The following is a 15695-nucleotide window of genomic DNA, read 5'->3' as shown; positions in this document are numbered from 1 at the left end:
GGAGGATTCAGCTTGTGCCGTAGAACCCCCTACCGCTCACCTAGAATCCTGAAACACCCACTAGTGGGTGGTAGGGACCAGGCTGACAACCCCTGCTCTAACCACTGCACCATCCTGGGGGGGGGATGGTGAGAGGGGAGAGCAGAAAATACTGTAGTGGTTGAAGGAGAAGGGTAGCCCTCTGTATACAATCAGGTCAGACCTCTGGAAAGAGCCAGGTGTGCTTCCCCTGATAGCCTGCTGGGAAGGAAGAGAGAGGAAAAGAGAACAAAGGGGAAGGCAGAAAGAGGGAGAGAAGAGATAGGTACTTTTAGCTCCTGCTCCACCCATCACCTGCATTGTAGCCCTCAACACGCTGACACGGAGGGAATGCAGCCCTCAGAAGATGAAAAGGTTCCCCTCTAAGGCATCCACCTTCTCACATGGATTTGGTTTTTCCTTTGTATGTAGTAGCAGATGGTGCAGTGGGCGCTTTCCTGACCTCTTGGCTGTGGAGTTTCCGCTGAGTACTGGGAGGATGGACAAGGTGGCATGAAGGCCAGCGCTGTGCAAACATACCAGCAGAGCCCATACGCATCGCAAGATGGTGCAGAACCGACCTCCCCACCACCTGGCTCCCCCAACTTTCCCTCCTGGTATGTAGCACTGACGCTACTGTCGGGAGGTCAAGTAAGTGTTGCCACCTCACCCCGCTTCTGCTACTGAACAAAACAGATTCAGTTTCCTGCACCTGAAGTCTGGCAGTAGAATTTTGAAATGAAGATTGGTATATGTAAATCAGCAAAAAAAGGGGGGGGGGTAGATTCCTTAAGCTTCATTTACAGTGGCACCTCGGGTTAAAAACGCTTCAGGTTACAAACTCTGCTAACTTGAAAGTAGTACCTAGGGTTAAGAACTTTACCTCAGGATGAAAACAGAAATCGTGTGCTGGCGACATGGTGGCAGCGGGAGGCCCCATTAGCTAAAGTGGTGCTTCAGGTTAAGAACAGTTTCAGGTTAAGAATGGACCTCCAGAACAAATTAAGTTCTTAACCAGAGGTACCACTGTACAAAGATTTTCCACACAGAACCTAACCTTTACTTCATAGCTTTGAAACTTCCTATTTGTCTCTTGATCTAAAAGAGATTTAAAGAAGATTCTTTTTTCCATGGTGCCCATGGACACCAGGATACCTTAAGGCCCAGTCTGTCTCAATTTTTTTCATGAGGTTTTTTGGCCTTTTTTGGGGGGGTGCCTATTTGTGGAGGGTGTGACCTGCTTTATTGGGTGGGTGGGGGGGTTCTGTGCTTTATTTGTTTTGGTGTTTGTGTGCGTGTTTTGCCTGTTGTTGTGGAGTTCCTGTGAATCATAGTTTTTCTTCTGGGAAATTGGCATTTTGTGGCCAAAATATGCCCCAGGGCTGATGTAGGACCCCTGTCTCAAGCTTTGCAAAAGTTGGGTTTAATGCCTCGTTAAAACTACAGTCCTATTGATAGTTCTGTGCATATTCCGTCTGAAATGGCTGGAGCTTCCACAAACACAGCTGCACAAGGAACGAACACGTCTACGTCTGCGAACACATGTTCCCAAAACTACTGTGTTTATCAAGGTTACACAAAGGTAACCTTGAGATGAGAATTGCAGATGGGAATTGGTGGGTGCGAAGGTTAACTCTTCCCACACCCACCAATTCTTACCTCAAAATGTCCCTTTAAAGGCAATTTCCTCTTAACTGGGTTTACTTCTGGTCCCAGAGAGCAACAGGAATTAAGTGATATTGCTGGAGGAAATTGCATCATTCAAAGCATCCTGAGAAATAATTGCTCAGGTCAAGGAAGCATATGGCAAGAACTTCCATTTTATAAAGGCAGAATTGACAGCATTTTAGGAGCCACCCAAACACAAATCAGAATGTTGTTGAACTGCTGTTGCAATTAGGGCTGGACTGGCCAATTTAGAATTGCTACAAAGCCTACCTACTTGGCGAGAAGGAAAACAAACTGCTAAACCTCCAGAAGACTCAGTGTGGAACTGTGGAACTGATAGGTCTGGCTGCTCAAAATTGGGGTGTGTGTGTGTTCATTGCCCCCCTTCAAGTCCCATTTGGAAACGGGGTAAAAAATAGGCATTTGGGTGAAGAATTGTGAAGCAGACAAAGGTAGGTGGTTGGCCATCCATTCATATTGGAGAAAACACCCACAGTGCCTGTTGCAAGGACAATGTGGCCCTACTAAGGTGCCCTTGACCTAATGCCAGCCACATGGGCTGGAAGCAGAGTTGTCCCTCAAGTTAATGGGCTGGTCAAAATATTATCCATTGACCAGTGGTGGAGGAAGGGGGTGCAGGGGGTGCAGTCTGCCCTGGGTGTCATCACTGAGGGGGAGGGGTGAGGGGTGACAAAACGAGTTTTGGTTTTTTAAAAAAAAAATGGGCTCACGAAACTTTTTAGGAGTGATGTGGTGGCTTAGGTGCCTGCAGGTTCCGTGCTGCCTGAAACGGCAGTGTGGGACTTGCCTCTCCCTCAGCCACCCTACAGCTGAGGGGGAGGCAGCGTAGAGGCTCCAAGCGTCAGGGAGACTCGCCCCACCCCCACAGGTGGATCGCCCCGCCCCTGGCTGCAGGACACGCCCCCATACCTGAGCAGCTAGCTACACCGCTGCTATTGACCACCTAGACTGTGACTGCAGCCACATGTTGTCAAACAATGGCAAACACATTCCATCGGCTCTGCTGAAAGACAAGTTGCATCAAGCCTATGCCTACACACAGAGAGAGACACACTAACACCCATCACTAGGTAGCATTCATGCTATTCCATCAGGTTGCAGCAGCGGGTGAGATGGAAAGCAAGGCCACCCCATGGGCTTAGCTGGAAGCCCAGCCATATTTGCCCCATCCTCTCCCTGAAACTGCTTCTCTTTCCAGCTGGTCATGATCAGAACTACTATTGAAGAATAGGTGCCCAGTTCTCTTTTTTCCTCTTTCCTCACCAACTTTCTTTCTTTCTTTCTTTTTAATTATTGCATCTTTTAGATGGTAAAGACAAGGGCTGTCTTTCTTTCCTTTTTTCCTTTCTTTACTGATTGCATGTAAGGCTCTCCAGGAGCCTTTCTGACTGTCAAGTAGGTGCAAAAATGCATCAGATAAATAAATGCCGCATTGCAGATAGCAGCTTACATCTTAAAACAGAATTCGCTATAGTGTTATATAGGAAGACTAAAGGTTGTTTCCCCTTCATGGATCACTGCCTTGCCGTGGCGAAGGGGCTTGAAGAACTCAGAGAAGCTATGAACTACGCCGAGCAGGGCACACAAGATGAACAGGTCATAGTGGAGAGTTTTGACCAAACGTGATCCACCTGGAGGAGGAACCGGCAAGCCACTCCAGTATCCTTGCCAAGAAAACTCCATGGACAAAGACAAAAGGTTGTTTGCCTCCTAACACTACAGCAGTGTTAGGGGTCAAGCCAAGAAGCACAACAAAGCATCTTTTGTTGTCTGCCTGCTACATTTGCAACCATCCCAAACAGGAAAAGAAGACGTCAGCAAGAACAAAGGCCACTGCCTAGGGCTGACCCTGTCACAATTCTTCTCGCTGCGGAACCCGGAAGTAGATCCTGCATGAGATCTAGTAGGCTGCTCTGCAGAGCTCCTGTGAGGGGCTGCACTTTCAACACCTGAATACTTTTAAACGGGTAATCTGACTATTATTGGAGCAACTGAGGTTTTTTTTGGTAATTAACACAATTTTACAATTAATTATCTCCTAACATTATGCGGGTGGCGCTGTGGGTAAAAGCCTCAGCGCCTAGGGCTTGCCGATCGAAAGGTCGGCGGTTCGAATCCCCACGGCGGGGTGCGCTCCCGTTGCTCGGTCCCAGCGCCTGCCAACCTAGCAGTTCGAAAGCACCCCCGGGTGCAAGTAGATAAATAGGGACCGCTTACTGGCGGGAAGGTAAACGGCGTTTCCGTGTGCTGCGCTGGCTCGCCAGATGCAGCTTTGTCACGCTGGCCACGTGACCCGGAAGTGTCTCCAGACAGCGCTGGCCCCTGGCCTCTTAAGTGAGATGGGCGCACAACCCCAGAGTCTGTCAAGACTGGCCTGTACGGGCAGGGGTACCTTTACCTTTACCTTTTTAACATTATTCTATTAGGTTAATGCTTCAAAAATGCTTGCACATTATTGGCCAACATTTGACTTAGTGACTTGGCCAAATGTTATTTGAATGGTCAAATGCCCAAACCTAGCTTGCAGCACATTGACATACACTGAAAGTAAAATAAACTACAGTACTGCACTGGCACCAAATCCATCGGAATCATTTCCATTAACCCGAATTATTGGCATTTTGCATGCTGAATTTTTCAGGTACTACGTTTTAGATGGTTGTCACGGGTAGTCAGCCCAACATAGCAACAAGCTATTCAGATCACTTTCTCACAGAAGCTGAAGACCTTGATCTGTAAGTGTATATTTAAGGAAGGGCACACTGGATTTGTGGCATAGTGCTACAAAAAGAGCAATGGAAAAGAAAAAAGTTTTTTTCCAGCATTATAAGGGGCTCTCCACAAAAATCAGAGACATCCTGATTTGCAGGTCTGTGCAACAACCAGCACTGTATTCTGAACTCTATTTCCAAGGACTCTCAGCTCTCTGCACCACTTCACTGCTCAGTGTTCAGTCTGTCTGCAACACTCCCAATTTGTCTGCAAGACTCTTTCTCAGCTAGGTAAGATTCTAAAGCTAAAGCAGATTAATTAGGGAAGGTAAAACACTGAGAATTCAATTGTCAGAAAACTGCTGTACAACAGAAGGCCACCCTTTGCACATGAGAATGCACTGGATTCTGAACCATGCTGGGAAGAGCAGCTAAATCTTAAGGTGCCAGTATATCCTTAAGCCACATAGCCTGCTAAATTGGGCAATGATAGAAAAGAAAGCTGCTTACCCTTCTCTTTCTTCCTTTCCCCTCTTTTCTTCTCTCCATGTTCTTTGAAAGAAGGTGATAGAAACTGATCTAGAGATGGTACCACTTTGTGAAGGATTGATGAAAAGCAACTGCTAGCAACAAAGGCATAATATCACTTATTTCCTTGCATTTTAAAAATATTAATAATGAAATGATTAACAGGGGAGAAAACTCAACTCCAGTCTTCATGTTCACTGTAACCAGATTACTCATGCTGACTCACCAACCACCACTTCCTCTCTTACATTCTCTTCATACTTCAGAGTATGACTAGTCAACTTCTCAAGATCACTGTATCTCAAATTTATTCCAGGAAGGAGTCCATGCCGTGGGAGGAAAACGCTTTCCAACTCAGTTAGAATCCTCCCCCCCTCTAATGCTAAAGGAAGTAATTTCATCCCACAAGGAATAATATGTTTGGAGAGGATTTGCAGGCAGACACACCACACACACAAGAGTCAGGAATTACAGAGGATGCTCAACGTTCAATGGGTGCACTTTTAAATGTGTGGCACCATCTTTTATTCCCCCATCCAATTTATATGTCGACAGCTCAAACTGAAAAACTAACAAAATCAAAGCAATAAATGGGAGAAGAGACTGAAATAAAACGGAAGAAGGCTTTTGTAGGCAAGTTGTGTGTAAAAGACTGCCAACCCTGTGCAGATACTAAGAATACTCTGGAATTAGCCCCCTTTCCTCAAACTGTCTATTTTCATTTGACAGCCAAGGGTCACTTCCCACCATCCCCGATTTTTCTCTAGGATTGCAATCACATCCTTGAAAATGTGTCAGCAATATTCGGTGAAAGCTCAGATCAGAATAAGGGCTGCTAAAGTGGTCAGTAGTGGACTGCGCCGTCCCAAGGGATTGCTCCACCCACAGGGAAATGTCCTGTTATGCACTAAGCTTGGATCCTAAAACAATAGGCAAGTAGGATCCTAGAATGCAACAACTGATTGGCTTGCAGGAAAAGACCAATCAGGCTCCAGGAGGGAAGCAGAATCAGCCAATCAGACGGGACTCATTGTGTAAATAATGTATATAAAAGCCTGAGGTTTGGGGGGGTGCAATTCAATCACTGTTTTACGAGGTGCAATAAAGAGCATGAAATCACTACAGGACTCCGAGTATATTTCATGTCCACTGCATAGCATACCACTACCTAAGTGCAGCAGAGCGAGCTCGGTTTTTTCAACAATTAAGTGGATTGTCCCCAAATTGGGGAAATCTGAGGTCAGGGGGGAGAATGTGTGTGACTGCAGTTCTTTGCAATGCACATCACGTGGATGGCAAAAACTTAATGAGAACACGTGATGAGCAATTTCAACTCCACATTATACTCCAGTGTGGACAAGCCCTCTGTGTTCTCAAAGAGTTTTTTCACGACCCACTTCTTTAGCAAGATCTTTCTGATCCATCTTGATCACAGCAGGACCTCGCCAGTGTAATACCAGTGTAATACCAGTGTTCTGCCTCAACAGGCCGATAATTACATATTAGGAACCCACAGAGCTCCCAAGTGAAGGTGAAGGAGGCATGTGCATTGTTCATATATCACACATACCGTATTTTTCGCACCATAGGACGCACTTTTTCCCCTCCAAAAATGAAGGGGAAATGTGTGTGCGTCCTATGGTGCGAATGCAGGCTTTCGCTGAAGCCTGGAGAGCGAGAGGCATCGGTGCGCACCGACCCCTCTCGCTCTCCAGGCTTCAGGAAGCTATCCGCAAGCCTTGCAAGCCCGGCGGGAGTTCCCGCGGGCTCACAAGGCTTGTGGGCAGCAGCCTGCAGCCCCGGCAAGTGTCCGCAACCCTTGCGCGCCGGCGGGAGCGCGCGAGGCTTGGCGCGGCAACCTGTCGCCCGAAGCACGGGGAGCCCTCCGGAGGGCTCCCCGTGCTTTGGGCGAGTGTCCGCAAGCCTTGCGCGCCCGCCGAGCGCGCGAGGCTTGGCGCGGCAACCTGTCGCCCGAAGCACGGGGAGCCCTCCGGAGGGCTCCCCGTGCTTCGGGCGAGTGTCTGCAAGCCTTGCGCGCCCGGCGGGAGGTCCTGACGGGCGCGCGAGGCTTGGGGCGGCAGCCTGTCGCCCGAAGCACGGGGAGCCCTCCGGAGGCGGGAGGTCCCGACGGGCGCGCGAGGCTTGGGGTGGCAGCCTGTCGCCCGATGCATGGGGAGCCCTCCGGAGGGCTCCCCGTGCTTCGGGCGAGTGTTCGCAAGCCTTGCGCGCCCGGCGGGAGCTCCCGCCGGGCGCGCAAGACTTGGGGCGGCAGCCTGCACCCCGAAGCATGCGGAGCCCTCCGGAGGGCGCCCCGTGCTTCGGGCAGGTGTGCGCAAGGCTTGGGGCGGCAGCTGCGGCTGGGGGGGGGGGAATAAATTTTTTTTATTCATTTCCCCCCCAAAAAACGAGGTGCGTCCTATGGGCCGGTACGCCCTATAGAACGAAAAATACGGTAACTGCTGCAGGAAATGCCAGTGCTGGATCCCCCCTGCCCTGATTCCCACACCACTCCTGGTCAGTTCCTGACCTCTCCCACAGCCTCTATCTTGTCCATCTAATACAGGTTGTAAATCCTCCTAGTTGAAGCTTCTGTACCACAGCAATTCCAGGGCAATGTCATAAGGACATGTCTCAGGATAGCTAACGACAGCAGGCCCAGTACATTAAAAACCAAAAACTCTAGTAACAACAAACAGTCCATTAACAACTAAAAGCAGCTGGTGAAAATAAACCAACAGCCAGTACTAAAATTCAGTTCCAGTTAAAAGGGAGGGGTGGAATGCAAGGAATCCAAAAACCAATTAAGTGCCACTACAAGAGAACAGGACAGTCCTCACCCAGAGCCCCAAACAGAGCAACACAGGTAACAAATTAAGAGGGGTGCTCCTATCGTAAGTTGCAACAAGCCACGTTAAGGCTGAGGCGGTAGATCAGGAGACACAGCGGATTGTGCCCTCCCACTCCTCATCTGTTGCTCACAGGGCCGCCCAAAAACCGCAATGCACTACTGAAGCTACTTATAGTTTACACACATGCGCTTGCGTATAATGTGTAGTTTGGTCCTTTGTCTCTTTGGCCCCCTCAGCACTACACACTTAGCACATTGCCGTGCCACTTTAAACAGGCATGGCTTTCCCCAAATAATCCTGGTAAGCGAGTGCAGTTTGGTAAGGGTGCTGTAAGTTGTTGGTTGTTGTTTAGTTGTGTCCGACTCTTCGTGACCCTATGGACCAGAGCACGCCAGGCACTCCTGTCTTCCACAGTTTGGTCAAACTCATGCTGGTAGCCTCGAGAACACTGTCCAACCATCTCGTCCTCTGTCATCCCCTTCTCCTTGTGCCCTCCATCTTTCCCAACATCAGGGTCTTTTCCAGGGAGTCTTCTCTTCTCATGAGGTGGCCAAAGCATTGGAGCTTCAGCTTCAGGATCTGTCCTTCCGGTGAGCACTCAGGGCTGATTTCCTTCAGAATGGATAGGTTTGATCTTCTTGCAGTCCATGGGACTCTCAAGTTGTTAGGAGACCCCTATTCACCTCACAGAGCTATAATGCACATATTTCCCCAGGCGCCCTGAAAACTGTAGCTCTGTGAGGGGAACAGGGATCTCTCAACAACTCTCAGCACCCTTAACAAACTACAGTTCCCAGGATTCTTAAATGACAGCCATTGCTGTTCGAAGTGGTATGATACTGTTTTAAATGTATGGTGCAGACAGAGCCACAGAATGAACAATTCAATCCAAGAGCAAGGACAAAAAGCTACAAATGTTGTCCGAAACCAAAGACTTACAAATGCAAAGATTTTGGGCTCCTACAGATGACCTGCTGATTGAGCTTTCATCTTGATTTGTTTGTGTGTTTGCCTGTTAATCATTTGACCATCCCAAACTTTCCCCTATGACTTTCCTAAGCACAAAAAGTTGTTACAGGAAGTGCATTTGTTGCGCCAGGCAGCAGAGCACTCAAAACCACTTCAATTGTGGTAAACCTAAATTCCGGAGTGTGCTTGAAACTCTGTCATGAAACACAGATAGACTGGACACAACTGTCCTTACACCAATTTGAATAAAAAAATAAAAATTTAAAGACTTTCTCTACATGCAGGTTAAGTTTAGATAGTCAGCTAACCCTGTGTATGTTTGCTACCCAACAAAGGCTGGTCAAGGAAGTTCTGGTAAACCAACAAACCACAAGTAAGGGTCATTTGAAGCAGCATGCCTCAGCTTGTCAGGGTGACAAATACCTCAGGACTGTCTTTTGAATGCTACCAAGCAACAGCTAAAGCAGAAAAATAATCTCTCAGCAGTTTACATAAAGCAGTATAAATTATTTGTTTAAAATAGCGATTTTAAAATATAGACATAATAAAAATTATCAGAATATGTATAAAATCAACCACTTTAAATACAAATGTTTACAAGAAAATTCCTTGTCTGGGCAGGCTGGCCTATACAGAAAAATAAAAACAGTAGATGTCAAAAACTGTACAATGAAGGGGCCTGCATGATGTCAATAGGCAGGAAGTTCCAAAGAATAGGTGCTGTCATGTGAAAAGCTTGATATTTCACAAATACAGAACATTATTTGAGGCTGTAACACTGCCCCTTCTGCAGGTTGGGTGGCACACACAGGGCAAGGCATTCCTTTAAATAAACAGCTCCCAAGCATATATAAGCACCTGTTATACTAATTGTAATATCTTGAATTTGGCCCAGTCACAGGCGGTTGGATCTTTGAGCAGCGTGCTGACAGTCTTAACTGCTCTCAGTTCGTGAAGGAGTTTTGAGGCTAGATCTGTACAGGGTAGCAAAAGATGGGACTTCCATTCTGCTTCACTAACTACAGCTTCTGGACAAAGCACAAAGGAAACCCCACACCAGTGTGCATTGAGAACCTACCATCCCATCACTCCCAGACAAATGTGCACAGGACTGCAGCCATAAAAAGATACACCCCTCTTTAAAGAGATGTACCTTTGATCTCGAAGCTATTCATAGCTTTTTTGTCACCTTTCCTTTTTACATCAGAGTGTCCCTTTCTATCTGAAAGTATCTTGTAGGAAGCAAATTTCTGGGACTTATTTTGGTGCCCGGAACAAGGGTTGGCCCAACAGTGAGGTTTTTTAACACATCACGAAGTTAAAATACTACCAAGTTAAAATAACAGTTGGTGAAATCTTAAGCAGGAGTTAACTGGTGGACCCTGTGACCACCTCTAGTCCTGTCCAATCACTCTGGCTCAAAGTAGCCCTGTTGGGTTCCCCTTGCCTTCTTTTACTCCCTGCCGCTACCAATGTCACTGTGGAAACCCCAGCCAGGGCCAGCCCACCCATGAGGCAATGTGAGATGACTGCCTCAGGTGGCAGGATCCACAGGGGCAACATATCCCAATGTAGATCGTTATTCCCTCTTGTTCACTTACCACTTCTTCCCTGGTGGAGAGGAGGCGCCATTTTGTGGTTTGCCTCAGGCGCCAAAGTGTCTATAAAAATTAGGATGCTGCCATTGGTTTCTGCCACCCAGTAGATGCTCTCCAGGGTCTCAGAGAGGAGGTCATGCCCCATCATCCGCTACCTGATCCTTTTAACTGGAGGTGCTGCCATGGATCACCTTGGTACCTACTGCTATGGTCTCCCTGCTCCCATGCAAGACAGTCGATTCTCTCTCTTGCTCAGCCTCATAAGTTCAGGAAAGATAACAACTGTCTGAGGGCTCACGGTGCCAGTTAGGCCGATCAGACTCCGCAAACTATCTGGATGGGAAATCACCCAAGAACCATATGCAGACCATGCTTTAGCTCCTCAAAGGAAGAGCGGGAGAGACCAAAAATAGCTCCAACCAGTCAAAATGAGGCTTATTTTCCTCACTCTATTGTTTCAGTAAATACCAGGGCCTTTATTTTTTTTAATGGCTAGCTCACCGCACGGCAGACAGATAATAATCATCACCTAGAGCAAATACTGTCTAGCTAAAAGCAACCAGGACAGGGTTGGGGCTCTTCTAAAAACTTTTCAGCAATAGCCTAGCAGGTGTAGCTTCTCCAAAGGGAGTGTTGCAGAGATGCACTGCTGTGCCTGCAGAACGTTGTCCTGCTTCCAGAGCCCTAAAGCAACGGAAGTCCTGCGCCTTTAGAAACGTGGCCACGCTGCGCCCAATCCTTCCGCACAACATACATTAATAGAAAGCTGCTTGCCATTCCCTTACCTTTCTGTGGCTTCCACTGACATCGATGCAGGTCACGCAGCACAACTGCAAATGGTCCAGCTTGTCCTGGGAATAATAACCATGCTAGGTCCCATGTCAATCCTGTGCCAAAAAGAAGGCGAAGGGGGTGGGGAGAGATGAGGAAACGAAGGGGCAATATTTTCCCACACTTTGTAGTCACACTTGCTGTTTTACTATTCCTTTAAAAGGACAGAAATCTGTTTTTGTAAGAAAGTGAAGCTTCTGGGAGAAATTATAAACCGAGATCAAAATTGAGTCTTAAAAAAAAGAGGGAAAAGAGGTAGGGGGAACGGATAAACAAATTTGTCAAAAATAACCGGAGTGTGTGGCTCTGCTTTCCGGTGAACTTTTAGACCTTTGTAGAAAGAAGTCCTGAGAAACATTTTCATGGGAACATTAAGGATCCATCTTTCCCACACTGAAGCCAGCATTAAAGACTTTTACTAACTTCTGTGGAATCTGGACCAGATCCTCTAATGAAGATATTAATTCCCTAGCCGCTATTGGGAGGGCAGGGGTGGAGATGAAACAGCACAAACCAAATGGAGCACAAACCAAATGAAACTGAGTAATAGAAGGAGTTGTGAATGCCCATGAATGGATGAAGCTGCCTCAGACCATTGGCCAGGGCCAGCCCTACTATTAGGCAAAGTCAGACAGCTGAGTTTGGGAGTCATGAAAGGGCAGCATATTGTTAGCTATTTCATTAATTAATATTTTTTTTACAAGCAGCATTGTATCTGTGCAGTTTTGAAATCAGCTGTTATAAACTGTGCGGTTTAGAAAGGTTCAGTCTGCTATCTCAATTCAAAATGGCATCCGATTGTATACCTATACAGACAAAAAGCCTTCTTGACCTCAAGGACCATCATGCAAAATATCATAAGAGGTGTCCCAAGCCAAGCAAACAAACAAACAACTTACCAAAACACACAGCAGACTAACAGCCTTGGTGTCGCTCAGGAATTGAGAAACCAAAAAAAACCAGCCCTTCAGTGCGACAGCAACATTTACAGACATTTTACAAGACGACCACATGACACTGGTCCTAAAAAAGTATAAATTGGCTCCCAATATGTTTCCAAGTACAATACCGAGTGTTGGTGTTGACATTTAAACCCTACCCAGCTTCGGCCCTGTATACCCTGTATATCATCTCTACCATCTTCAGCCCCAACACGGAGGTCCAGCGCTGAGGGCCGCCTGGCAGTTCCCTCGCTGTGAAAAGTGGAGTTACAGGGAATCAGGCAGAGGGCCTTCTCAGTAGTGGCACCCGCCCTGTGGAACACCCTCCCACCAGATGTCCAGGAAATAAACAGAAGACATCTGAAGGCAGCCCTGTTTTGGAAAGCTTTTAATGTTTGAGTTGTTGTTGTTGTTGCTACTACTACTAGTAGTAGTAGTAGTAGTAGTAGTAGTGTTTTTGTTGGAAGCCGCCCAGAGTGGCAGGGTATAAGAAATATTTGATGCTGATGATTATTATGGAAGGGGCCTTTACCCTCAAGACAACTGTCCGACTAATGCAATTCTTTTCTTTTGGGACTCCAATAGTAGCTATTTTGCCCTACATGTGCACCCCACCACCTTTTCATGAGTATCTTAGGAAATTCTTGCGAATTTTGAGACACGCAACTCCCTGATTTCTTTTGACAGCACAATACTCATTTACCTGCTTCTGGTTAGAATCCACACACACGGCTGGTTTTCTAACTGAGAGGGCTAGCTCTGCCACTACGCAGTGAAGCAGCTGTTTCGGGCAGCTGAATTTGGATGTCATTAACGAGCAACAGACTTATTTAATTTATCATTGTTGCATTTTTCCTGCAAAGAAAAGGGAAGAGGCACTTGTGGCATTTTCCGCCTCAGGTGCCTGGGGGCTGCCTGTATCTTGATTCTTGACAGGAGAGGGACACCGTTTGCTGTTCTTCTCAAGCAGCCAAAGGCCTTGTGCCAGCCTGTGCAATCACATCCCCAGCAACAAATCATATTTTTTTACTTTCAATAGCTGGCAACCCTGCGACATCACCGAGTCCCATTTCTTGAGTTTCTGACTTTGGGATACTGGTGATCTGGCAACTTGACAAGATGAGAAAGACTAATACTGCCCATTACGAAGTAGTTCCTAGAAGAGCTACTAAAAAGTGAAATAAGTTTCATTGGGAAGTAATAGAATCCCACTTCCTTGTTGGAAGTTGTGAAAAGCTCAAAAACACTTGGGCAGGCTCAGGACAGAGAATTGAACTAGATGGTCCACTGGCTTCTGTCCAACAGCAGGAACTGAAAGAGGAAATGTAAACATTTGAATGCTCCCTCTGTAGAATATTGAGACCTGTTGATGTGTCACAAACACCCTGCAGATGGAAAACCTAACGATTAGGGAAACCTAATCATCATAAACTTACACCCCAACATGTAGGGTGCTTTTGATCTGGGGGAGCATTCAAATAGGTAACTTCCCACTTGTGGTTAGGTTTTGTAGGAAGGAATCATACAGTGTTTCCTCTTTCTTTCTTTCTTTCTTTCTTTCTTTCTTTATCAGCTATATTACAGTCCCAATAAAGCAGCAAGCTTAGAAAATTCCTGCACATATTTCAGAATCTTAAAAAATAAATAAATCATCCTGCATCATGAGAATTCAAAATGAACCACCACACAAACTGAGCACTGAAAACAAGCACTTCCCCTTGGAACACTTGCATGCCTTCTTATAGCACAGTGCATGAAGATCACACACTACATTTGTGTTGTACAAAACATGTGCATTCAAAATGGGAATCCTCAGGTTGCATAGGGCACCATGTTTAAGGAAGCATCTGTCCAGCTCTACCGCGGACTGCAGGATCTGATTACCCACCTATAAAATGGGTGTAATAATCCAAACAGCTGCCTCCTTGCTAATTGGTTCATTACAAGCACTCATTTCTCTAGCATATAATAATGGGATACATCTTGCAATAAATATGCTAGCTAAGCACTACAATATTGTCTCTATAATTTAATGGACCCACAGCGGGGAGGAGAGACAGTTCATGTTTCACATCTCATTTTGCCTTTGAATAACCAATAACACATTGCTAAAAGCTGGCTGCATGAAACAGCCAGTGCTTCATTTGCTGCTTTGGCTTTCTGCTAAATTACAGCACTTTGAAGGAAGGAGAGTGGAGAAGGGGAGAGAAGGAGCTGACTGTTTTCTAAAAGCCGATCAGCTGACATTTAATTGCGGTTATGCTTTTTTTTATTATTGCTTTTGGCTTAACCTTCCTCTCTCCTCCTCTACTACCTAAATAACAGAGCGGTATCTTTTGCCATGGAAAACAAAAACCTATTAAATGTCAGGCACAAAGGGGAATAAAAAGATGCTGACATTATGCTTTGCAAGGACAAATTAATTTATGAAAAGAATGTTCGCTTGCCACAACTCATGGAAAAGGGAAGAAAAAAATCTCCACGGAGAAAATTATATTAGCCAAAAGAAAATGTAAATGTAAAGTCCTGGTAAGTATGGGAAGTTAGCGTCCAGCTTTCCCAGATCTTGTTCTGTGTGCAGCAATGACACTCCTATGTGCAGCAGTTGTATTGGAAGTGCGACATCCTATGCGATTCCACTGCACATAGAAAACGGGAGCAGATGCACTGCCGCGGTGCAGAAAAATCGCAACTTAACCAGCAGGCTAAAATTACAGTCCGACTGCTGAGAACTTGTGATTTTCGCATGAGAAGCACTTCCTGGAGGAAGATATTTTTATTCCCTGTGGCAACTAACAGTTTTACAACTTCAGGGACACACATTGGAATCCCCTGCATCAACTAAGTAGCGACTATGTTTTTGGACTTGTTCGTTTCTTAAATGCCCAGAAATGCCTTCAGAGACTGAGCAGGGCCCCTACCGTCACAATAACATTCCTGCCACATCTTAGATCCGAACATAAGCTAACTTACCCTCACAAACAACTCTTATCCATTTGGGGACCTCGCTCATGCTTTACATTTGCTTTACAGTGGTACCTTGGGTTACATATGCTTCAGGTTACAGACACTTCAGGTTACAGACTCTACTAACCCAGAAATAGTACCTCGGGTTAAGAACTTTGCTTCAGGATGAGAACAGAAATCACGCAGCGGCAATGGGAGGCCCCATTAGCTAAAGTGGTGCTTCAGGTTAAGAACAGTTTCAGGTTAAGAACAGACCTCCAGAACAAATTAAGTTCTTAACCAGAGGTAACACTGTAGTTCTTTGTGGATTGTTTGCTGCCTGCTCTAGGGAGTTAAAGTGGGTATCCCGTCTCCTTTTGGGGTTTTGCCTAAAGTAATAAGGCAGACTAAGAAATAAGGTGGCACGACTCAGCCTAGGCTTCACCAGTTTGCTCTCCTATGCCTGTGGGTGTGGAGATCTCTCACACCAAGCATAAAAGAGGGGCACTTCCAGATGTTCAGGAGGGATTCTATATAACATACAGTGATACCACTCAGAGCCAGTGTGGTGTGGTGGTTAAGAGCGGTGGACTCGTAATCTGGGGAACCGGGTTC

The 15695-nt window shown here is 46.3% G+C and overlaps 1 long non-coding RNA gene across 1 annotated transcript; it reads left to right on the top strand.

The window, feature by feature from the left end:
* Positions 1 to 460: 460 nt before the first annotated feature.
* LOC128411280 (uncharacterized) lies at positions 461 to 6058 on the top strand. Its single transcript, XR_008329747.1, has 3 exons — positions 461 to 635; positions 3510 to 3674; positions 4980 to 6058. It is a non-coding gene; the product is annotated as an uncharacterized LOC128411280 (long non-coding RNA).
* Positions 6059 to 15695: the final 9637 nt, after the last annotated feature.

This window comes from Podarcis raffonei, chromosome 3, assembly GCF_027172205.1.
Source record: "Podarcis raffonei isolate rPodRaf1 chromosome 3, rPodRaf1.pri, whole genome shotgun sequence".
Lineage (NCBI taxonomy): Eukaryota > Metazoa > Chordata > Lepidosauria > Squamata > Lacertidae > Podarcis > Podarcis raffonei.
The sequence above is the reverse complement of the archived record's forward strand: the minus strand, read 5'-3'. Positions and strand labels throughout refer to the sequence as shown.